The sequence below is a fragment of the Silurus meridionalis genome, chromosome 13 (assembly GCF_014805685.1).
Source record: "Silurus meridionalis isolate SWU-2019-XX chromosome 13, ASM1480568v1, whole genome shotgun sequence".
NCBI lineage: Eukaryota > Metazoa > Chordata > Actinopteri > Siluriformes > Siluridae > Silurus > Silurus meridionalis.
The window spans coordinates 23,048,192-23,074,495 of NC_060896.1; the positions used below are offsets into that span (position 1 = coordinate 23,048,192).

The 26,304-nt window shown below is 40.3% G+C and overlaps 1 protein-coding gene across 1 annotated transcript in view; it reads right to left on the reverse strand.

Annotated features, from left to right (window-relative positions):
• sipa1l3 (signal-induced proliferation-associated 1 like 3) overlaps positions 1 to 26,304 on the reverse strand; it is a 96,938-nt gene that overhangs the window by 52,602 nt on the left and 18,032 nt on the right. Inside the window, exon 2 of the mRNA XM_046864314.1 lies at positions 13,074 to 13,154. The gene's annotated coding sequence lies outside the window, so the exon portion shown is untranslated. The remainder of the gene's footprint in view (positions 1 to 13,073; positions 13,155 to 26,304) is intronic.

The following is a 26,304-nucleotide window of genomic DNA, read 5'->3' on the forward strand; positions in this document are numbered from 1 at the left end:
GTGAGCTGACAGCTGCTGTTTTTGTCTGCGTGTACTCAAAATGCCAAGCTAACCGGTTTCTCTCTTCCTCACGCACACATGCACACGCACGCACGCACGCACGCACGCACGCACACACACACACCGAGAGCTCATTCCTTACACATGGCAACTCGTACATGCGGAAAAGATTAGACTGTGCTGTGTGCAATGGAGGCGAATATTGATTGTGTGCCACCATCTCTCTTTCTTACACACACACGTGCACACACACACACACACACACACACACACACATGAGTGGAGGCAAGGATGCCGTTCTCTGTTTCGCACTCCATCATTACTTATCAATTCAGTTCTAGTTGCTCCGTACAAGTCATGCTTCATCATATCGTGTGTGTGTGTGTGTGTGTGTGTGTGTGTGTGTGTGTGTGTGTGTGTGTGTGTGTGTGTGCATGTGCGCAATAACATTAGCATGTACATCCGAGTGTCTATGTCTATCTGTGTACAACTCTGTGTGTGTGTGTGTGTGTGTGTGTGTGTGTGTGTGTGTGTGTGATGACTTTGCCCACTGTACAGATCACATAAGCTAAAATTCCATCGCCATAGCAACACGACATTTTTTTTTACCAAGGATGCCCTGACTCAGCAAGCCCAGGGCAAAGTACAGGGATGCTGAGGTATTTTTCTCTCTCTTACACACACACACACACACACACACACACACACACACACACACACACACACACACACAAGCATGCACACACACGCGCATGCACGTGTGCCTTCCCAAAATGCTGCGAGAACACTGTTGCCTGGCAACCAGCAGATATCGATGCTAGCTATTATGAAATTATAAACAAATTGAACTAACTAGCTGTTAAGTCGTTTCCTTAAAAAGTGCAAAAGATTAAGAACACGAGACAAAATATGTTCAATGTGGTGGAATCAGAGCTTTATAGCAGAAGATCTTCCACTGGAGCTGGAGCTGGTTTTGTGTGCAGGGACATCATCATGCTGGAACAGGTTTCCATCTCTTAGTTCGAGTAAAAAGAAAATCTCATTCTAGCGCATGATATCACAACAACTGCATGAACAGCTGTTTATTTTGGCTAACAGTCACCAATGTTAAATAAACTCGCAAACCCGATAGACTCATGAGATCAATACCACTGAGGAACTGGAGCTGTCAGAATGACCAAAAAAACAACCTGTGGCTCACATGGCATCTCATACATGTGCACATGTAAACACGTGGCTATTAACCGATTGGTTAAATCGAGCAGCTGTCTGAGGCAAGTGACTCATTTTGAGTGCATGTGTGTGCAATGTAGCTTAGGTGCATTCCGGAAAAAATAAGACGGATCACCATGACACCGAGAACAGGCCGTAATTAAACGCGGGGAAATGTGGTCATTAAAAATTGCTCACAGACAACTAAACAGTGTTCAAATTGCTAGACTGAAGTAGAAGCATCGTTCCTGTGCCTGTCAGTCTCAGCGCAGGAGGCATGGCCTGCTTGTTTGTAAGTCACAGTGAAGAAAATGTGGCCTCTGTGTCTGTCATTCTGAGGGAAAAATGCCTGGGCAGTCTCAATAAATGAGGCATGACGTCTATGCCTGTCACTCTCAGTGAAAGTGGTATGACCTCTATGCCTGTCAGTCTCAGTCACGGAGGTGTGGCCTTTGTGCCTGCCAGTCTCAGTTAAGGAGGTGTGGTCTCTGTATCTGTCATCCCATTAAAGGAGGTATGCCCCCTGTGCCCATCAGGCACATTAAAAGATGTGCCTATGAGTGCCCACCAGTCAAAGGTATGCACTCTGACTCAATAAATCCCAGTAAAGGGGGTGTTGCCCCAGTGCCCATCAGTCTCAGTAAAGAAGGTAAACCCTCTGTGCCTATCTGTCCCATTAAAGAAGATAAACCCTCTGTGCCTATCAGTCCCATTAAACACGCCCTCGAGATATAAACTTCAAGCATCACGAGAGACTTGTGACCTACGAGCATGAACAGACAGTAGAAGGAGCCAGATCCCAAGGACCACACAGATACAAACAGTCAATAAGATGCTTTTTGTCGATATAACATTGGTTGGAATATTTCTGAAGTTGCCTGTGATAAAAAAATCCTCTCTTTTAAGTAGAACGAGTCTGGAAGCGCAACAAATGTCATTGTGTGTATCATGCATGTCTAGTAGCATGCACACAAAAAACCTTGCCCTTCCAAAATGGTGGCTTGATCCAATAATGCAATGCCATGTGACAGATTCTTAAGCCTGATTGGTTACCTTGTTGACAAATTATACCCTAATACAGACTGAGTGGAGGGAGAACTAAGTTGTGTGTGTGTGTGTGTGTGTGTGTGTGTGTGTGTGTGTGTGTGTGTGTGTGTGTAAGCATTAAGTCACTGCAGGAAAACCCAGGAGGATGGTTTTACTTGCTTTTCTCTTATATGCTAATAAGGGATGTAGTACTAAGCCAGATTCCTGAAATAAAATGCTCTAAGGGGCTTGCTCTTGTGTGCATTAGGAGGGGTCTATGCAGGGAAAGAAACCTGGCTAGAATTTACAAAAAATAAAAATGTCGATTGAGCATTTTATTGAGCATGTAATGCAAAATCCTTTATAAATATCAAAGCAAAACAAAACCAAGTACACGTTCTAACATATCAAATATACATGATAAAATAATCTCAGTTCTTGTGCTTTTATATGAAATCATAAGCATGTGGCCAATTTGGGAAAAATAATGCTTCTGATGCAATGATTTGGCAACAGTAGCGCTTTTATAAGAAGGGATATAAATCGCTTTCCGAGTTTGACCTCAGCTTTGATAAACGAGTCCCCCGGCAGGTAATATCTTAGTAAAGAGATGAGGACACACACACACACACACACACACACACACACACACACACACACTACACATTCCAGACATTGTCTTCCATACTGTAGCTCACAGTCCACAAGACGACAAATACAGTGGAGCATCGCTTCAATACGCGTCTACATGGATTGAAGGCTCTTAGCTCATCTCTGAGGCATGACGGATCTGACAAAGCCTGTACTATACCATATGACTCACTCTGCCTTTAACAAAGATGTCCCCGCACACACACACACACACACACACACACACACACACACACACACACACACGCACACACACACGCACACACGCACACACACATGTAGGCTGGCGTCAGGCAGGTTCAAGATTAGATTATTGTCAGCCACACCAGCATACTGACATGCTTTCGGAACCACACACATACGCTACAGGAGTGTTTAATGCGAGCAAATGAGTTGTTATTAGATCTGCTCGTGCAGCTCTCTTGTCTGTGCATTTTGTCATACTGCTATAGTCATCATAAGACCAAGAAATTACAAGTCAAACCATCGTATCTCGTAGTTCTACAAAACATGACAAAACAGCCCGTCAGGCAAGTCATTTTTGGTGTTTGTCATTTGCTTCCTTAGATTTGCACTGGATGTTAATAGAGTTAACACACACACACACACGCTAGGAAAATGATTAGAAATGATTAGGTTTGTTTTTAAGAAAAACAAGCAAAAAAAACACGGCATAATTCCTGATGATGCGCTGTATAAAAATATACCTCCTGTTCTCTTTGCAGAACAGACGATTTTTGCTCCAACCAATCGTTTCTTAACATATTTTCTTTAAAATGCATTAAAAATAAAGTGCACAAAAGACGTGGACACATGGACAGTTGCTCACACTTTATCATGACTACCACATGATTAGAAGCTTCTGAGTGTAGTTTTGTGAGGAAGCAGGATCTAAGTACCTTGTCTGGGGGGATTCACGCAGTATGAATGCTGCTACATCCCCACAACGAGTGATAAAAGTTGACCTGAAGATTTCGAAAGTCAGGAGGTATAAGCGAACAAGGACAAATAGAGCATTCTAGCTGAATGATTCCATTCGATGTACAGAATAAACAAGGATTTTCTTTTGATGCATTTATTTATGGAAGAAAAAAAACTAGCATGACCTTGCGATAACGACTTTGTTAAAAAGCCGCTTTGCTGACCAGACTGGAATGTTTGAGTGAATCTGACTCTCTAACGTGCGCTCAAACCAAAGTTACACAATCTTCACAAGTTCCCTGCTTGACCTCCAGAAAGAATGCAAGCCACTTCCTCCAGCTGTGAGCTTCAAATCTTCAGCCAGACATCGCAATCTTTTCCTGTCTAACGTGGACCGTGTACAGCGTTGCTTACTCAGAGCTCTCGCGGTGCTCAAGGTTTGTGCCATATAGATTTCCTACTGACGATTTCCCATTATAAATCATCGCTGTTAAAGTTTTAATTGTCCAGAACATTAAAAAAATTATACAGAGAAAAAAAACCTTAAGCCATGGGTTGCTGCTCTTGCATGTCATTTGGCAGAGTTTTTGCAAAGCAACCGATTACAACACTTACTAATTGTAACCAGTTCCATGAAAGTAGGGTCCTCTGACAAACTGGACAAAACCAGTACTTTCTGTGAAGTACTGAATTACTACTCTTGTATTGTAACTATTAGGGTACAATCGAGTGCCCGGAGCAAAGGCACCCATAATGGAGGGCTGTGTTTTAAGGGTTTGGAACTGCTTGTTGGCAGTGGCAATGAAGAAAATGCAGTTCCTGTTACAGATTTTGAACATCACTGCTGAGATTGTGTAAACTATCCCATCATTCTATGGTACCACACATGACCTTGAACAGGAAGCAACAATACATTAAATGATTTCAGGGAAAAATCAGAACAAGGCGCTGCTAGAAATGCTGTTAGTCTCCAGTATCAAACTTTTTGGATTATCTCAGTAACAAGCTCATTACTTGCAAAACTAAAGATGGGACTATAAAAAAATGTTAGTTAGTAGCTACAACACTTTATGGAGATCCTTGCGTAGTGAAGCAGCACTGATACACCACACATTGTTTCTTTTTCTTCATCTTTATCAAAACCCCCATTCATGCTTTGTGTCTGAAGACATTCCGTGAGTGGAAGTTTAGCATGGCTTTATCTGTTTGGCAAGCACAGACAAGCGAAGCTAAGATGAATCGGATAAAAGGTTTTTTTTTTTTAAGATTCTATGTGCTGAGGTCACGTATTACGTTGGTATAGGACAACGAAATGGACGCATTTGGACAGAATGAACATGGGCAAAAAATAGCAAAAGCTTTTAATGTTCTTAATAACCAAATCATTAATCAGAAAATGACCTGGAATTAAACAAATCCTGGAGATCTCTCCCTGCCCTATCAATCCTGGCACATAACCGCATAATGGCTCATCTTTACAAGAAAATAAAGAAAATCCCAGAAGATATTTCTGGAAAAGTGAGTACATCCGGACATGGGTTTGTTTCTTGTGTGTTGAATTTGACATCAAACATTTGAACCATTATCTTAATTTGAACGTCCCTGTTTCTAGCTTTTCCACAAATCAGCTGATGAAATAGTCTCAAAAACACATTTGTTTCATTCTTGTTTATTTTCTGGCAAACGATTTGTTTTCTTAAATCCATTCCAAGTTCGGGCTTGGTCCATTTTCTTTTTTTTTTGCATGGGAGTGTATTAGAATATACACAAATACTTTCATTTTTCTTCTATTAAAATCTTTCGTCACATTTTCAGACAAATATTAAAAGCATCTCACTTGATAACCGCAGTGTTCAGTGAAATCTATCCCACCTGATCAGGACATTATTTCATTTAGATTGACCAGCTGATCCTTAGTATAAAAACAAAAAAAATAAAATAAAAAAAAATTTTTGTACAGGGTCTAACACGTTTCTATTGGAATTATGAAATAATGGCGTACCACAATACTGAGGTTCTTGTTTAAAATGGGACAACTTAAGTTAAAGTTAAGAAAAGGTAGAAGATAAAATCTAATTGGATTGAATTTTTTATTGGAAATAAAAAGTTTAACTCAAGAACCATAAAGATGGAATTGGACTGTATTTATGAAAACACTTTCCAATTACAATTTTCACAAAGAAGTTTGCGTTCAAGTGTCAATCAGTGAACAGCTGATAACCTCTACAGCTTAACAGATGGATTTGACCGATAACGATAGCTAGGTTGAATCGTACTTGTCGGTAATCGAATAATTAAACTGATTATTTTATTTACACTTATTTACATTTATTTTAATGGACACTAGATTAAAAAAAACCACTCCAAAACACTCCATGTAAAATAGTACAAAACCTTATTACGAACATAAAAAAGAAAAGAAAAGAAAAGAGCTGAATCATGAAAATGTGTACATAAAAACATAAATATGAATATATTAATTAATACTTATATAATTAATCAATTATTAATAAAATACAGCGCGATCTGTGCAGTGCGCAGTCTCATGTATAAAAACAAACAGCACCTCTAGAGGCTGCTCTCATAACAACAGCGGACCAAAAACTATCGGTATGGATTTTTGCTGATAGCCATAGTTCCAGCAATCAACTACTGGTGCTGATTAATCGGTTTTGCCGACCTCTAATAACCTCACTAATGATGGAACTATAATAGACATTTGGTGTTACCCACATGAGAATCGGTTCCCTTTGAGTCTGGTTCCTCTCAAGGTCTCCTCCTCATACTATCTCAAGAGAGTTTTTCCTTGCTGCTTTCACCACTAGTTCACTCATTAGGGATAAAGATATAGGGAATAATTTCTGACGTTTAAATTTATATCCATAAAGCTGTTTTGGGAAAATATCCATGTTTAAAAGCACTATGCAAAAAAAAGATTTTGTGATCCTGAATCATGGCAAGATTCAGTGCGCAAATCTGTCTGGACATCTCTGTTTAAAATCTCCTGTGCCTCCCTTTTTTCTCCTCCCTGAACATCCTCAGATCTACACTCCCCTGCAGGGAGCTGAGTAACCATGACAGCCTGCGGGAGTGGGTTATAGATCTACAGCTGTGGTCCGGAGTCACCACACACACACACACACACACACACACACACACACACACACACACACACACACACACACACACACACGTGTGAGTCATGTACAGCACTGAGATGTGTGCAGTTCTAAATGTATTAAATGAAGTCACTCAGCAAACTGTCAGCATGGGCCATGCTAAATTGAACCGTTAGTGAAGAGTATTGTACTGGAAGGTTGAGGGGTTCGAGGCCGCACTCGATTTGAAGAGAAGCGCCTCCTGCATGCTGAGCTTTCCTGTTTCATTTAGGCTGTGAGAATCAGCTGGGTTTAGGAAGCCGGGAAACACAAGAAAGCACACGCTAGCTAAATGGGCTCCCTACTGGCTCGATGGAGGTCGTTCTTTTGTGAGCGAATGTATATTTTCTTGACGTTACGAGCAAACAGGATGAGAGACAAACTACAGGGGGTCCTGAACTTCACAGGCTCTTCCTGTAACCAGAGAGTCCCGGTGGCAATCTAACGAGGGGTGATGACACTTCTGATAAAGAGAATGACATGAGGGATTGGATGCCTCCGCACAAGGAGCGGTGGAGGAGGACTTTGCTGGGTGGCGCTCCTTCTTATTGTCCCTGCAGTTACTCCCTTGTTTTAGGTCCAAATAAAAAGAAATGTGAATAATCAAGGATTTAATAAATGTGTGCACAAGGATTAAGGCCATGTCTACACTAATCTGTTTTCGTTTGAAAGCGCATATTTCTCTCTCCATTTAGCCCTCCGTCCACACCAAGGTGGCATTTTCACGTCGCCTTTATCCACGCTCCCCAAAGTGGATACATTTGAAAATGTCGACTGTGGAAACTGAGGCTTTCGAAACGGTGACACGTTTTTAGTCATTGCCGCAACCTTTCAAAGAGCCGAAACGTAAATAAACGCACATGCGCAGTACATGTATATGTAACTAAATCATTTTTAGCTGTTGGGAGGTAGTAGCTCAGTGCTTAAGGCATTGGACTTTGGATCGGAAGGTCACAAGTTCAAATCCCACCACCACCAAGCTACCACTGCTTAACACTCCCCTGCTCAGTTGTAAGTCGCTCTGGATAAGGGCATCTGCCGATTGCCATAAATGTAATTGGATCAGTGTGAATGATCAACGTTTGGGGAACGAAAGAGTGGACGCAGATCGTTTTTAGACGAAAACGGCATTTTCAAATTTGGCCGGATTAGTCTAGATGTAGCCTAAGAGACACGTGAAGAGATTCAAACTTATATGAACATAAACACATGATGAAGACTTCCAAAATTTAATTGGTTAGGAAGTGATGATTCCATTACTGTTCTTAAAACAGAAGCAGACATTTGTTTCTTATTCTATCTTTTCTTTCTCATTTACTTGTACTTGTACTATAGAGACAAAAGAAATAGGACACCTGACTTTTCCAGCCAAATGTGGTTCTTCTACACTGTTACCTCAAAGTTGAAGGCATCAAATTGTACATGATGTCTTTAGATGAGACAGCCTTAAATTTTTCCTTTACTTGAATTATGAGACCCAAACCTGTTCCAGCATGACAATGCCCCTGTGGACAAAGCCAGCTACATGAAGATATGCTTTACATTTGGTTGGAGTAAAAGATCTTAAGAGGCCTGCTAGAATGAATGGGAACGCTGACTTTACCCCAGTCCTCCTCAAACTACATCAGAACCTGACTTTACTAACACCCTTGTGACTAAATGAGCACAAATCTCCACAAAATCTAGTGGAACATCTTCCCAGAAGAGTGGAGGTTATTATGACAGGAAAAAGGCACTAGGATATACTGGGATATTTAAAAAGCTCATCTTATGATCAAGTGTCCGCAAACTTTAGGCTATAAAGTGTATATCACAAGCGCAGAAGAATGTACTGTATATCAACATGGCCAACAATTGCGATGCTGTGTAACATTGTGACCCACTAATTCTTTCCATATAGTTTATTTTGCATTAATCTGCCCTTACTAGCTCTGGCTAATAGCCTGGCAGGCAGTAATTATCTAAGAAGAGATAAAGCAGATAAAGTGCTTATAACTCATAAGTAAAGTGGACAGGAACGAAGCCTCCCCCTCCCCGTCCTGTCGTCTATAATACATTTTCCCAGCGAATGCAAAACACAGTCCAGAACCGTCCAGACTCACACGCAGCAACACCCTACTACGGTCGGGGTCAAACAGAGGTAGAGGAACGGGGCGGGGCGACATAAAAAGCCGAGAAAGAGACATTAATGTACGCTCGCACAAAGGGTGTCTGATGCTCCGTCCTCTTCTCTTTCTGTTTTCTATAGCGCTTTGAAATCTGTGGGCTGTTGTGGCACTGAATGAATGCCCGTCTTCGGGCTGATAATATCTGTATTATGCGTGCTGGGTTCTCCGCGTAGGCTCCGTATTACATGATCTGATTGGAGCTTTGTGAGGAAGACCATTACAAACAGAATCCTAGAGCGTGATAGAGAAAACACTGGGGTGAAGAATTGCAGAGGATTATAGATACCCTCGCGTGCTACAGAGGCATGATGTGTGCACAATTAAGCACATTATGGAGGTGCTAGCTCAGCGGTTTGACGTTATGAGTTGGGATCAGCCGAGACCTCGCGGTATTAACTGCCCATAAAAACAGAAAACAAAAAATAAATCCATAACAAAATCTTCTTGTATCTCTGTATAGGGTATATATACAAAATACACTCGCTGTTACCATAAAATAAAATTGATACACTTTATTCAACTGCAGTCATCAATGTTATCCTCCTGTCCATTTCATAGCTGTAATGTACACTATATGGACATAAGTTTGTGGACACCTGACCATAAGATTCATATGTGCTTTTTGAACATCGCAGTCCACATTCAGTCCCAATTTGCTATTATAATAACCTCCAATCTTCTAGGAAGTTGTTCCACTAGGTTTTGGAGTGTGCTTGTGGAGATCTGTGTTCAAAGGTGTTAGTAAATTCAGGTACTGTTGTAGGTGAGGTGAGGAGGCCTGGTGTGCAATGGTGTTCAATAGGGTTTAAAATCAGAGCTCTATAGCAGGTCAATCAAGATCTTCCTCTCCAAACCATGTAAACCAAATCTTCATGAAGCTGGCTTTATGCACAGGGGCATTGTAATGCTAAAAGGGGTTTGGGTTTCCAAGTTCAAATGAATGCAACATTTTATTATACCGCATCCAAAGAGATCCAATACAATTGTGTGCCGCCAACTTTGTGATAACAGTTTGGAGAAGTGCCACATATGGTAGGAAAACTCAGGTGTTCCAACACTTTTGTCCGTATAGTGTATCTTGGAGCTCACTTTGTGCACAGGGGCATTGTCATGCTGGAACAGGTTTGGGTCTCCTAGTTCAGGAAAAATCCAAATATATCCTTATACAGTTGTGTTCCTCTAAGGTTCCCTGGTGGTCTAGTGGTTAGGATGCGGCGCTCTCACCGGTGCGGCCCAGGGTCGATCCCTGGTCAGGGAACCAACCCCAGCCATTAGGGTTGCACAAGCCTTAGTGCCGATCTCAAGCCCGGATAAATGGGGAGGGTTGCATTAGGAAGGGCATCCAGCGTAAAAACGTGCCAAATCAAACATGCGGATAGTCCGCTGTGGCGACCCCTAATGGGAGAAGCCGAAAGAAATAATGTGTGCCTCTAGCTTTGCGTTACCATTTTGGGAACAACATATAGCTGGAAAACTTAGGTGTCCCAATACTTTCGTCCTTAATAAAAACTTTCTTCAAATGGAGTCGGTGTTTATGTTTAAAAGTTTTACACCAAAGCTGCGAGTGTAATGTGAACAATAATTTACAGAGTAAAAACACCCAATTATAATTTGAATCACTTGTAACATGCAATTCCACTGAAAAGCGATTAGCCACAGGGACACTCTGTGCTGCAGAAGAATTGTCCTAGTAAATTTTGGCATGGCGTCCTGTCAGAAACCACGAGCAATTCTCCAGGATTATTTAGCGACTTGGCATGGTGAGAGCTGAGAGCATGATGATTCAGAATGCTTTAACACCTATTAGTCAGTTTGCCAAGTCTGAATCAGAGCGCAAATTGATATTTGGTTTGGTTTCATGGTGCGCGTAATAATATGGAAAAAAAAAAAAAAAAACCACAAAAAAAAAAACAAACAAAAAAAACAGCACTGGCTGAGGTGCGTGCTGCAAACGTACTCGCTAAACCGGTCAGGAAAAATGTAAACAAAGCTTTGGCGGATATTACCCGAGCGTGGAGAACACGGAACTGGCGCTCAATAAATTACCAGCTGAAGTATAGAATGACTTTGCTGAAAACGCTTTGTGAATATCTATGAAAAAGCATCAGGAACACTGCAACTTCGACCAACTCGGTTTGTGCCTCACTTACTTACTATGCAACCCATAGGGATGCATCTAAACAGTGACGACACAAAATGGTGGCGACCTTGACATGTTACAACACAAGCAACCATAATAAAACATCTTAGCCATAAATCAGTGGATGAGGAGTTCATTAGCTGCAAAAACCATTGAAATGCTGTGTGAGTGACAAATAACATTGCTCCTTATGATCATCCACTGTAAGTCATTCATGATGCCCAAACAAATAACTGATATATGGAATTAATAAAATATCTTCTACTTACATTGACGCAGGAAGTAAAGCTTGCTCTTCATCACTACAGCCCTTTTCCATCCAAGGTAACTAATGAAGCGAGCTAAAATCTACTATCTACCATGATAAAAGTAAAAAGCACAAGTATAGTAGTGTTTTTACTCACTTTTTAAAGGAAAAGGTAAACTGAGCTCTGTGATGTGCCTGACTGATTAGCTACACTTTTTGGACAAAAGTAATAGAGCACCTGACTTCTCTAGCCATGTGGTTCAGTAAAGCATATCTTGCTTGGTAGCTCAATGGTTAAGGTGCTGGGTTACTGATCGGAAGGTTATGGAGTTCAAGCCCAGTATCGCCAAGCGGCCCCTCTTGGGGTCTTGATCAAAGCTCTGTGCTCCAGGGGCGCTACATCAAGGCTGACCCTGCGCTCTGACCCCAGCTTACAAACAAGGTGGTATATGCGAAGAATTTCACTTTGCTGTAATGTATATGTGACAAATAATGGCTACTCTGTATTCGTCAAACTGTTACCATAAATTTTGAAGTACAAAATTATCTTTGAAGTACAAAAAAAAAATATTTCGATGTGGTAACTTTGACTTCTTCCTTCAATTTGACACGAACTTGTTCCAGCATGATAATGCCCCTGTGAACAAAGCAGGCTCCATGAAGATATACTTTACTGTGGACGATCTTGAGCTCTGACCTCAACCCTATTGAGCTCCTTTGGGATGAACTGGAACACTGACTGCACCCCATCCTAACTTTCCTAACACCCTTGTGGCTGAATGAGCACAAATCTCCACAAACACACTCGAAAATCTAGTGCAACATCTTCACGGAAGAATGGAGGAAAATATCAGAACAACAAATAGGGACTTAATGTGGAAGGAGATTTTTAAAAAGCACATACAAGGTTGTCAAACTTTTGTCCATACTATGTAGATTAATGATGCAAATGCCTATGATCTGAAGAAACTGGTATCGCCACATTATGTACAAGCCACTAATATTTGTCCAGCCATTTGAACTCCCAACTTCTGGATTGTAAAAAATGACCAGTCCAAAAAAAAAAAATAAATAAATCACTAAAAGAATAAATCAACTAAACAGGATATTTATGCATTATTTTTATAAACCCAGTATCACTAAACTTGCACTTCCCTATAGCTGAAAAATGAAATCCGTTTTACGCCTGTGGTACAATTCAAGAAAGATTTGCTATAATAAAAGAAGGCTGATTGGCTGTGGCATCATTTGTAGACGACAACTAATTATATATGGACTAAAAAAGAACGAAAACACCACAAAAACATATAAACAATAAAATATTCTAAAAGTGCTGCAGGACCATTTCAGTAAGCATTAGATGTAGTGTCACATGGGTGTCAAATTAGGAGCACTTTAAAAATATTTAAGACCTAGAGCAGTGAATTTAAGACTTTCTAAGGCCTAAAATTGCGATTTTTAAATTTAAGACGTTTGCGGAAACCCTGTGTAATGCCTCTTTTTCTCGACATTTGACATATGACTTTTAATATAAATATTTAAATACGTACAAGTCCTTAGAAAACTCAGTGATCGCTTAGTCCAGTTTGCCTCATGGCTGCGGAACACGTCTGTGCTTCTCAAACGTTGATCTGAAAAAGAAAGAGAAAGCATTTAGCTCGAGTCGATTCATCAGAAAGCTGAATAATTGTAAATATGGAGGGCCAAATGTGCAGAGCTGATTATACTGCGTGTTGGTCAGTGGACAAAAAATACAATCCAGCTGAGCTATGTGTTATTATGACAGCTGGATGAGACAGAGAGAAAGACAGAGAGCGAGAGAGAGAGAGAGAGAGAGAGAGAGAGAGAGAGAGAGAGAGAGAGAGAGAGAGAAAGGGGCAAAGAGGGACATGTCAGAAAAGTAAGAGAAAACATCTACAGTATAACCCAGAATAACATTCAAATTCACAGCATTCCTGACGCCCCTTCCTCTTATTTCCCCTGCCCCGTTTGTGGCTTTTGGGATCAGCTGGTATGCAACCATGGCCTTAATAACTACCTGAACACGAGGCGAGGGAGCGAGTGTGGGAAGAAACAGAGCGGGAGAAAATAAATGTTGAGATGAAAAAGAGAAAGTATGAAAGAACGAGGGAGTGAGAAAAAGCTAAAGTTGGAAAGTGCACATGCTGCTGATCTACTTTGAGAAAGCGTACCACTACGTGTGCGGTTCAAATCCTAGTAGTGATCAGCTACTTAATTAATTCCCTGTCCTGATAACACCTGCACGGGCAAAGTGCTGTTTCAGATGAAGCGACCTTTATCTGTGAGAACGCTGATTATAGAGGAAAACAATAACGTGAGTCAAAATTGACCTGGTTTAACTGGTGTTTAATAACAAGCCTGAAACTCCGTACTAAATAAATCCCTATGGCTTCATTCAATGCGACAGCGATTCATTCCACGTGGCCTTGACCTGGTTTCAGACTCGGTTGATGGTGGTATCAAAAAATTGCGAGACATGGCAGCATAAGGCTGCACGCACAGTCACAGGAAGCACCGCCGTTCATAAGTCAATATGCCAAAATGCCAATCTGTGCTCTCCTCGGTTTCTCGCTGGAAACAACATGGCAACCTTTACACAAGCATTAAACAAACTAGGAGATTTAAACCTGTTCCAGCATTACAATGCCCCATGTGCATAAATCCAGCTCTATGAAGATATATTTTACATGGGTTGGAGTGAATCATCTTTAATGGCCTACTACAGAGCTCTGACCACAATCCTAGTGGGATGATTTGCAATGCTGACAGCACCCCAGGACTCGTCACCTCACCTACATCATACCTGATTTTACAAAAGCACTTGTAGCTGAATGAGCACAAATCTTCACACGCACACTCCAAAATCTAGTGAAACATCTTCCCAAAAAATTGAAGGCTTGAAAAGCAAATGAGAAATAAATGTGAAGCTGGATGTTCAAAAAGAACATACCAAACTTATGGTCAGTTTTCCAGCAACATTTGCTTGAGTTTAAAGCACTGATACTAGAGACTCCTTCCGAAGCTCAAATGAACCTATGCTTTCAGCAGGAATTACAATCAGACCTGCTTTAATGGAAATGTAACAACCAGAGAATTCAGCAGTACTGGGGCAGATAAGAATAACATACGTCGATTATGAATTGTTTCATGCATTATGAGTGTTCGTTCTGCCTTGCTTAGTCCTCAACACGAGGCAGCAGGGGGATCGGTAACACACTGAAAACAATAAGCTACAATCACTGGCTCCGAGTGAATTATTTATACGCTTGTCTGCTGCCGAGCTGTGCGTGTACGTGCATCGACATGTATAGGACACAATGACTTCTGTATGTGTACGATGCGTCCCTGCATGCTGGTTGATTTGGTCGTAAGCCAAGCGTGCACTTTTGCTAAGTCGGCTCGAGCTGACACGCTGAGAGACGGTCAGAACGAGTCTGTAAATGATAGTAGTATATTGTGGGTGCCCCATGTTACGTCTGGTTCCGGATGACTATAAAATCAAATGGGGAAAACAACTTAAAATAGTCAGAGAAGAAGAAAAGCGCCTTAAGGGCATGACAATTTCTGAAGCATTATCGCAATACACACTTTCTGTAATGAAATACTACACACAACTGTGACATCATTTGCTTAGACACGATCGAACGAAACAGTTGACAATTCTACTGCTTCCGCAAATGGCTGTCATTTTATCTAAAGAAGCAATGTTTGATTTAGGACGCGTTCCAAATGACTTAACAAATGTACGTGACAAAGATCAAAACAGAATTCGTCCATTTTATATGAACTTAATACACAGGTCTGGCCTTGGTCAGGTTCCAAATGGGTAACAAGTGTCTACTATAGTAATCAGCTCTGAATTCATCCATTTAATACAGTCTTACAGTCCAACACCAAATTCATCTAAATTACACAGTCTTAAAAGAAAGGTCCATCAGTGTGCACTGGAAAGATCAGCACTAAAGTAGTATACACTATACAATCTTAAAGTCTGAGCTAGGGTGTGTTCCGAATTAGTAACAAGTGTACACTCTCAAGTAGGGGTGTAGGATATAAATCTTTTACGACAATATCGTAATTGTCATTGTAACAATGTGTGCGATTTGACATTATTGAGTACATCGCAAAACCCAAACAAAACTCACCATCAGAGTGCGTGCATACATCACGTGACAAAGTCTAGTAGAATAGACACGTGCACATTTAGTGTGTTCTTTTACTGCATTAATCAGTCTATAAAATTGCATTTAGAATGATCACAAACATCAAGATATGGGGGCTAAAAATATGTACATTTGTATCACTTCATACAGTTACTCATTATCACACAAAAAGTGCCAAGAATCAGCTATTAAATTATTGTAAAATGTATATTGCAATTGTAATATTATATTATATTACATTACATTACATTATGCTGATTTCACTTGCTTGGTAACACAAAATGGGTTAATCAGCCAATTAGAATAATAATATAAGAATCTGACTCAAAAGATGACTACTTTCAGAAAAAAAAAGACTTTATAAAAGTTAAAAATGTCCATAAAAGGTAAAAATCTATTTTCCATAAAAGGTATCAGCACATTCTACAATCTCAAACTACAGTTTGGAATTTGGGACATGTTCCAAATAAAATGACTAGTGAACCCTTCTGCACTTCTGAACCTTAACATCTAATCATTTGTGTCATTGGTCTTTTGAATATAGCGTGACATTTAGGACACGATCCGAATGAAGCAAGGCCCGGTCCCCTATGTGACAAACCGAAGCTGTGCGTTAGACTAGGATGTGGATGACAGAACCAGGCTAAGGCTAGCTGGCTCTGGCACAGGGAGCAGCTCTCTTGGTCCTCGCAGTTTCTACCCGGAGTAACATGAGCATGAGGGAAGGAGTCGTTTACCGCAGAGTAGATCCACAAGGCACGAGCAGCACACTTCAAAGCGTCCCTAAAACCCATACATTTATGAGACTCAGCAACTCTTTGAGAGCTATGCTGTAACCGCAGTCTTTCCCCTCTTCCTCTCTTGTTCACGGAGCGCCAGATGGACGGAGGGGAAAAGCCGGGAGAACGGCGGGCCTGCTGGGTGGCCTTGTCCTAAACCATCTACAACCCTCACCTATCGTGACTAAGATGGACCAAAACTGTTGCTCTAGAAAGATCAACACATTTTTCTACAGATGGAAAAAAAATGTTATAAATGAACATACTCTAAAAATAACATATGTAACATTTTTGGCATGTACAGGAAAAAGAATCAACTGAACTTCCTGTTAGCATTCAGATCATGATTGATGCCCTGTCCCTTCTTCTTTTACACCACAGCAAATTTTCAACAATTACCATTCTGATTTATTCAACGAAGGCTGGGAAAATGAGGCTGTTGTAATGAAAGCTCTGTTTGGAAGAAAGGGCGAGACCGGATCACCCTCCCTCCCCCCGCCTGCACTCGTTCTCTGCTAGCCAGCCATCCATTGGTCGTTTGTTCCCATGCCAGAAGGCAGAAACTTACAAAGGCAAATATTGACTGGGAGCAGGCAGACTCCCAACTGTCTGTGTGTATAGTGTGCACTTGTAGTGGAGCTCGCGCGACACTCTAACAATGCAAGACATTAAAAAGAGATTAAGTCTTACACTACGCACACACTAGCGAGCAAAAATGCAACAAACAACCGACTGTTTTCTGTGAACGAGTTCGACACAGACATTTTGTTTTAAACACATGACATTTAAAAGAGGTTTTAATAAAGGGCTTCCTATATATCGCCTGACTGTGTAAAGTCCCCTTTTTGCTGTCGAAAAAAGTTCTGACCCTTCCAGCATTAACATCATTCATTTCTTCAGCAATTTGAGCTACTGGATCTCATCTGTTGGATTGGACCACACGCCGGCCTTCGCTCCCCACGTGCATCAATAAGCCTCGGCCGCCCATGACCCTGTTGCCGCCGGTTCACCACTGTTCATTCTTTGGACAACTTTTGAGGGATATTGAGGGAGTGAATGAATGAAAGATGATTGTTAAAGTCATCTAAAATAAACAGTTAAATAGAATATATCTTTATATTTAGATATTATAAAGAAAATTATAAAAATATATAAAAAACACACCATTTCTACAATTACACCTCTAATATAATACACATAAATGATACAGATTCTCATTTTAAAAAAACTAAACTCAAATGCAACAATGTAATTGTTGCAACTTGGAATCTTGAAATTCATTTGTTAATTTTACAAAAGAATATTAGAAACAGTGTAACTAGATTTTGTGTCATATTATGTAAAAAGATTAATGTGGACCAGCCAAAAGGTCTGTTTTGTGTAAGTTTTCTAGATTGTCTAGATTAGTAAATTCTTTTGAATGTAATGTTAGGGTTCATGTTGATCAACACGTCATCACGTCATCACATCACGTCATCACGTCATCATTTATCTGCACTTTTTGCACAACTGCTACATTTTGCACTTCTGGTAGATGCCAAACTGCATTTCGTTGCTGTGTACCTGTACAATGCAATGACAATAAAGTTGTATCTATCTATCTATCTATCTATCTATCTATCTATCTATCTATCTATCTATCTATCTATCTATCTATCACAATGAGTGAGAAAAATTGTACATGAGACTGAGCTTGTCTGTGTGAAATCACAAGTTAGACATGATGAATATGTTTAGCTGGCATGGAACATCTACTGAATGTGGTCTTGTTTTCACTAGTCTGGTAAACATTTGGTTTATTGTCAGCTATAATACACATGTATGTTGCTGCAGTTCTCTATAATAAAAGAAATTAAGGTGTGAAAATGTATAATGCACACAAAGATTCTCCATCTTTTGTTTCCGTACCCGGGCTGATCTAAAGTATTCACCCAATCCTTAGCTATAATACAGTAAAGCCCGGAGCAATCCGATTCGACGTTCTCTTCCAAACACAACCCAGAATTCCTGATACAGATCTGGAGCTCTGATACAAAGCTCTGATATAAACAACACTTATGTCAGCAGTTGGGATTACAAAATTGTGAGGGAAAAATGCCTAAATGCCTAAACTAAATGAACCGCTGTTAATGATGGAGAACATTCCAGATCGTTCCCAGCGAACACACCACTTCACCCCGGTGTCATGGGATCACTGAGCCTAATGAGAGCAGTTCTTTAGAAAGTCTGTCCTGCGAATTCGAAAGAAAAAGGCTGAAAATATGAAATATTGTTTGAGATGGAGAAGTATGTGATAATGGGTGACGAAAAAAACAACTTCCTGGAGGAAATGATGCGCAACAAGTGGACAAATAGCAAGCTTGGGCTGCTTATACAAACTGCTGTCTATCAACCAGAGGACAAGTTCCCAGCCTAGTGTGTTCCCTTCTCTATCACATTCCTCAGCTCAGAAAGGGCGGGTTATCAGAGCATTAGTTGAAACCATGTTGGGAACCTATGAACCACAGATCAACAATTTGCAGCCTACTGGTGATTATGCAAAAAAAAAACAATGTTTGATTCATTTTTATTCATATAAGTGGGAATGGTGCACCGTTCAAATTCCCACCCTATGCTGCATTACATGAACTATTAATACAATCTCTTTTTTAGTATTCCAAGCAACATAATAGTGAGATAACAGTATCAAAATAGACGGCTTTCTTTCTTATTTTTGCTTTACATGACAAGGTCTGGAAAGAATAAAAGGACTTGAGGGAAAGATTATTCACAGCTGCTATACACTGTTGTACAATATCAGGAGGAATGTTTCGCCGGCATTCCTGAAATTCCACAACAATAATTGTAAGACACAATGAGACAAGATCTCATACTATAGCAGGCAAGCACAAGTTCGGAAGTGTGTGTAAAAAGGTGCACAATGGCCGATAAATACATTTAGAATAATAATAATTATAATTATAATTATTGTTATTATTATTATTATTATTATTACTATAATAAAGTTGTTCATGACAGTAGGGTTCATTGTGCTGAGTAATTCTGGTCATAATAGAGGACACTGGACCCAGATGGTGTACAGTCTGCTCTTGCTGGAATATCCATCGCCATGCCAGCTGTATTCCTCCACAGCTCCAGGCAAATGACCAAAGATATCACTATGAAGACCTCCTGCTCTCTTAAAGGTGAACAACTAAACATCCGGATTGAACATAAACGAGTCACGGTATCTTGACATGGGTGCTTTTATGTGAGTAGTCAATTCAACTGTAGTTGGTAGGGGTGAAACAGTAAACATATGGTGTAAGTTTGTAACTAGAGGGAAAATCTGTTCCATTAGACATGTGTGCTTGTGGAGATTTGTGCTCATTCAGCCACTTAGTTAAATCAGGTACTGATCTAGGGTGAGGAGGCCCAGGGTGAGTATTCTGCATATAACTATGTGACAAATACAAATCTTGAATCTTAAATATGGATGGAAAAGTCCATAGAGTGTAATATATATAGCAATTTAAAATGTTTGCTGTTGCTTTTGTTGTGCTAGTGTGAGTGTAGGGTAAACCGAAAGGAAGAAGAATAAAATACGTTCATTAAGAAAAACACAGGGTTCAACTCATGAAGTCAGAGACGTATGGACCAGTAGTGATGCTTTCTTGCCCCATGACTGCTGTATGAAAGAAATTAGTCACAGTCACTCAGCTCTCCTCGTGCCTGTCACTACACTCTCATCGCTTTATGTTATTGCACTTCTCACAGCTCTTTTACAACGTGACATTCAGGAGCTACCGTAAAATCTCGCCTGTCATTTAGAGTTAAATACAAATGTCCAGAGGTCATGGTGAATTCAATTAACACACTTTCGCTTCGGCACAGCTTCAACGCAAACCGTATCCGAGTGTGCTGAGTGTTAATAAAACCTCCATTTTCTTCTGCTTTTTACTTCTGTCCTTCTTTCTCTTCTCCTTTCCAAAATGCAGCTCAGGTTAGTTAGAGATCTGGTAGTTATTCACAGCCAGTTTGGCCTTGTGGGGTTGCTAAAGGAGAGGCAGCGAGGAAGCAAGAGGAAGAAAGGAGGAAAAAAGGATGTCCTGACCTTGTTTTTCCAGTGCCAAGACACCAAGTCGGTAATTCAACCTGACGTTCAGACCACAACACTGCCAGATGCAGACAAACACCATGCAGCATAGAAGGGTTCCAGAGGATTAAAGTGTGGTCAGAAATGAGAATTGTTCCACGGCGGTTCGCTTTTTGGATTCGAATCAGGTTGCAGTCGATCAGCGGTTTTTATTCGTGCACTGGACGATTCACTACTACTGACGACTTCTAATGTAACGAAAAGTGTCTCCAGCACAAAACATTTAATCATATTTCATTTCGGGGAATTGGCAGACCCCCTTATCCAGAGCAACTTACAACTGAGCAGTTAAGAGGTTAAGGGCCTTGTTTAAGGGCCCAGCAGTGGCAGCTTTGTGGTGCTGGGATTTGAACTTGGGACCTTCAGTTCCAATGCCTTAACCACTAAGCTACCACCCTTTACTACTTTTACACACATAAAAGTGTTTTCAAAATTGCAATTCAAGCGATTTTGATACAGTTCATTCTTAAGCCATATTCTGCCTTCACACTTCACAATTACTTTACTGAGGTCTGTAATATTGCCAGTCTGACCTTTTTAGCAGCTCTATATCTTGGTCAATTGGTTCAATCCGTGTCTCGGGGCTCAGGGTAACGTCTTGTATCTACAGAATCATGCTGGAGCCTAAAATATGCAAAACATTGTTTGATTCACTTCCTGCAGCTGAGCTTAAAAAACACAGAAACAATCAGAACAAAACACTAAATGTCAGATATCAGATCCTGATAGCAATAGATAACAATCAACACATGAACTGGATTTGGAAAGACATTAAATGGACTATAAGTACACAAGTATTCGAAAGTATTGGGACACCTGACTTTTTCAGCTGTATGTGTTTCTTCCCAAACTGTTACCACAAATAGTGAAGGCACACGATTGCATAGGATGTGTTTGGAAGCAGAAGCATTAAATTTTCCCTTTACTTGAACTAGAAGACTCAAACCTGTTCCAGCAAGACAATGCTCCTGTGAACAAAGCCAATGCCTTGAAGGTATACTTTACATAGGTTGGAGTGGAAGATCTCCTGCTATAGAGTGCTGACCTCAACCCTATTGCCTACTTTTGGGATGAATTGGATTGCTGACTGCACACCAAACCTCGTCACACCACATCAGTATGCGACCTTAATAAGATCCTTGTGGCTAAATGAGCACAAATCTCTACAAGCACACTTCAAAATTTAGTGAAACATCTTCCTAGAAGGGCGGGGGTTATTATAAATGCAAATGGACTAAATGTGGAATGGGATGTTCAAAAAGCACATACTTTGGTCCATATTCTGTATATTTTAGAACTGAATTTTTTTTCAAAGCGGTTGTTTCTTTTATTTTTATTACATATACAATATAAAAGATATTTTTTTTGTATTAAATAGAACACTTGTAAAGTGCTTAGTGGACGAGTATCAGTACTTGCTACAGTATCAGAAGAGAAAAGGCTGTTTTGCACACAACAGTTTCTTTGAGAATAAAACTAAGGGTTTTCCAATCTCTTCAAATCAGCAGGAAGTTCATTCCACCCACATGCTGCATGAAAAATGTTCACTTGGAAAGGGATGGAAACCACCTCGAACCTCGTTCAGATGGTCTCGGAGTGGTTGTTTCAGTCCGAGTGTGACTGCTTTGTTCAAAAACACACCGTGGTCTGATTCAAAGCCATTAACGTGAATGAAATTTAATGACCATATAGTAGAACGTCTTAGACATTATAGAGGCAGCCATCTTGGGCAACAACTTTGTATGGTATCATTGAAATGTTACCACTGATACCATATTACGTGGTTCCAGTTCCAATGCAATATATTTCTACATTCGATTTGAAAAACTTCAAATCATTGTAATTATTAAAAATATTATAATTATTATTAAACTAATACATTTATTAGCTACAGCTTCACAAATTAAACTCCTGGGTGTAATTAAACCAGCTCTAAGAGTATAATTCATTTTATATCCCAGATTATAGTCAGCCTGTCTGTCTGTCTGTCTGTCTGTCTGTCTATCGCTGTGTGGATTTCGTTTGTACCCGATCCATCACCTGAACTTTCCCAAATTCTGTAGCACTGTAAATAAAGGGTCATGTAATGGAAGTCCCCTTGGCTGTTCCAATACCTCTATAAAAAAAAGAATGAAGGAAAACATACAGGCTGACTTTCTCAGTATCTGACTCAGCAATCCTGGCTGTACTCAAAGACAACTTCAGACACCAAACAGCCACCATTGGAGGACATTTTACAGTCAGGAAATGGTCATTGAAGGTGCTAACACAAATGTGCCACATTTACACTCCTATTCACACTCTCAGACACACACCAAAACATGCACACACTAAGTATTAAGGCTGGGGGGAAAGAGGGATTAAACGCACTCAGAGTCTGGCAGGAACTCAAGTGCTGGAGTGGGTTAAAGTGCGCGAGCACACACACACACACACACACACACACACACACACACACACACACACACACAAACACACACACAAACACACACACACGTCCTGTTGAGCCAGGCCTGCATTGCCTGAGCATCAAAGGGCTCTTTTGTGACGTGACTGGAAGCAGATATACCGCAGTGTATATGGGACTCTTGAGTGGTCACACACACTTACTTGATCCTGGCTGTTGTGGTTTCTTTCTGACCGGCTGGGGCTACTCCTTTTTCCCCCTCCCTAGTTCTCTAATGCTCTATTCACCACAAGACTCATGCAAAATACCTATTCTGTTTTTTGTTTCTTCACAATGCAACAGACATGACTTTATATACAGTACAAGACCCCCAAATCAAACATTTAACATGTTTTCATCGAGACAAGAACCAGTGCAGAAGCTTAATCAATGAGAAAAAGGCAGAAGTTTCAACAAATAAAAAGTAAATCAATTACTCGGGGGAAAGAACCTTGGATATGGATGAAGATACCTTGCTCAGATGGCCTCAAGTGTGGTGTGGTCATCTTTGTTTAGAAACACATTGTTCAAGTGAATGAAAATGCAAAGACCATGTAGCTAAGGACTGAGCTTTATCAAAACCGCCATGTTAGTATAGTATCATAACATGGGAGGGACATGTTATTTCCCCTTCCAGCTCAATACATCCTGATTATTTTTATTTGTAATGCCTTTTTTTTTTGGTAAATAGCCCATTCCAAGTCAAACTCAACTGGTTTTCTTCCTATCAAAGCTTTTCCAATGCTGGAGAAACGGCCAGAAACAAACTGGTGAGTGTTCACTGCACATTTCTAACCTGTTGAACTCAATCTGGCTAAGGAATCCTGTAACACACCCCCGTTTCTCACGCAGCACCGAGGACACAGCGCTACATTGTTATCTGCCAAGGCCACACAGCAAAAAACCTCTCAGCAATGCTAAGTAGGTCAGGATGAGGAAGAGTGCAAGAGGCGGTGTGCTACATGTCCGAAAAATAAAAAGCCTCCATTAGAACTGAGACTTTTGAGAAACTTTTCCTCACACAATGCTGTACCTTCTTCACCGGTTTCTCCCTAATTTGGTCTTGGACGATTCCCACCTTCTTTCTAACTCTCTTTTATCCTATCATACAAGCATCTACCAACCAGACAGAATAAAGGCTTACACGTGCATCTTCCGAGAAGATCTAGATAACATATTTTTGTGTTTTTCGACAGAAGCATTATGCACTACTTTTTTCTTCATCCGTGCTCAGAGATGCCTGTGATTGGCTAGCAGCGCTGTGATTGACAGGTAGAATAAGAGAATGCTATCTGCTTTGATCTCATAATTTCGTGTTGACAGCGCAAATGCATGTGAGGTGGTGTGGGTTTTCATTTGAGCCATGCCTGATTGAACTGATTAAACAGGTGGAATCAGGAGTGGCTCTTGCTTAATTGGAATGAAAACCTACACTCAGTCTGGCCTTTGTGGATAAGATTGGACACACAAACATTATATTCTGGAAATTACCTTTTGCCAAATGTGCACCGATCAGGCATAACTTGATAACCATTTACCGTTGAAGTAAATAACACTAAATATCTCTTCATCATGGTACCTGTTATTGGGTGGGATTTATTAGGCAGCAACTGAACATTTTGTCCTCAAAGTTGATGTGTTAGAAGCAGAAAAAATGGGCAAGTGTCAGGATTTGAGCGAGTTGACAAGGACCAAATTGTGATGTCTAGACAGCTGGGTCAGAGCATCTCCAAAACTGCAGCTCTTGTGGAATGTTCTCAATCTGCAGTGGTCAGTGTCTATCAAAAGTGGTCTAAACAGTGCGGAAACAGTGGTGAACCGGTGACAGGGTCATGGGTAGCCAAGGCTCATTGATGCACGTGGGGAGCGAAGTAGGGATGTTCTGTAGCTCAAATTGCTCAAAATGTTGTTACTGCTCGACGGGTCAGAACTGTTTCAGCAGCAAAAGGGGAACCAACACAATATTAAGCAGGGGGTCAAATGAAGCGCTGATCATTTGGAACTTCAAGGTCAAGGTCTCCCAAAAACATGCGAGTTCAGCAGCTATAGTCATCAAGCTAAAAAACACAAAGTGCTTAAGCTACCAGTAAAGGCACAGAAATGTGTTTCTTTAATATACTGTTAGTGTTTATTCAAGATGCAACTAGGGCTGCAGCTATTGATTATTTCAGTAATTGGGTATTCTACCGATTACGATTGGTACGTTTTCTTTATTAAAGAGCAATACTAAATATACAAAAGAAAATAGTAATTTGTTTCCTTTTTTTTTTTTAATCTACAGTTTTGGCTAAAATTGCATACAAGAACATCTGTGAAAACCAATTTAGTTAATTTAACTGCCATAAAAAGTAAAAAATGCAGATACAAATATATACATTTTAAAAATAGAAATATAAATTTCAAATTTCTTAAAAAAAAAAAAAAAAGAAAGCACACTGTTAGATGTTTTCTTTATGTTTTAGTTTGCAATGATCCCAAACTTTGTCATTTTTTTTGGCCTGAATCTTCTCCTCGCGCCTCGCTGTTTTCTCCCTCTTCCTCCGTTTTTTATTCTGCAGCATCTTCTGTGTTTTCCTATCCATCGTTTAGTGGTTGGTGCATCAGTAATAATGATCTGTGGGAAAACACACTGCTCTGTGTGTAGTTAAATGGACTAGACAAAGGCATTGAGGCAAATTATTTATTCTTTTTTGTATTCGAAATCGTTTTAGCTCTAGATGCAACAGTTCTTCTTGAGTCACTGCATAGCAAAAGCATTAATAATGTATAATATGCTTGGAATTTATCTCTATAAGACATTTAAATGTCATGATGTAACCTTTTTTGCATATTAGATGCATCAAAGCATTAGCTTGGTGATATTAAAGCCTTTTTTGAAGTTAAAATGTTTGATATTACAATGTGGATCAGTCTATAGACAGCCTGGAAATAGAATGTAGGAAGTTCATGTCAAGTGGTTCTGCGAGGCCTTCAGGAATTCCCCTGCTGTATTCATGCTTTCTTTTCAACAGAAGAAAACAACACAAAGGACATCAAACATGGCTGTAGTCGTTGTTCTCCCAGGTGATCGAGGTGAAGGACGTGGACTCCATAAGCTGATCAGATATCCGGGTGAAATGCAGGTCTTTGGGTGGACAATGCTGGCTCCTGATCGGTGGTGAAAGTAAAGGCTTTCTGTCTGCTCGTTTGCTTTAACAAAGGTCGTCCTGTGTTTATTAAAGCACATAAAGGAGGAAG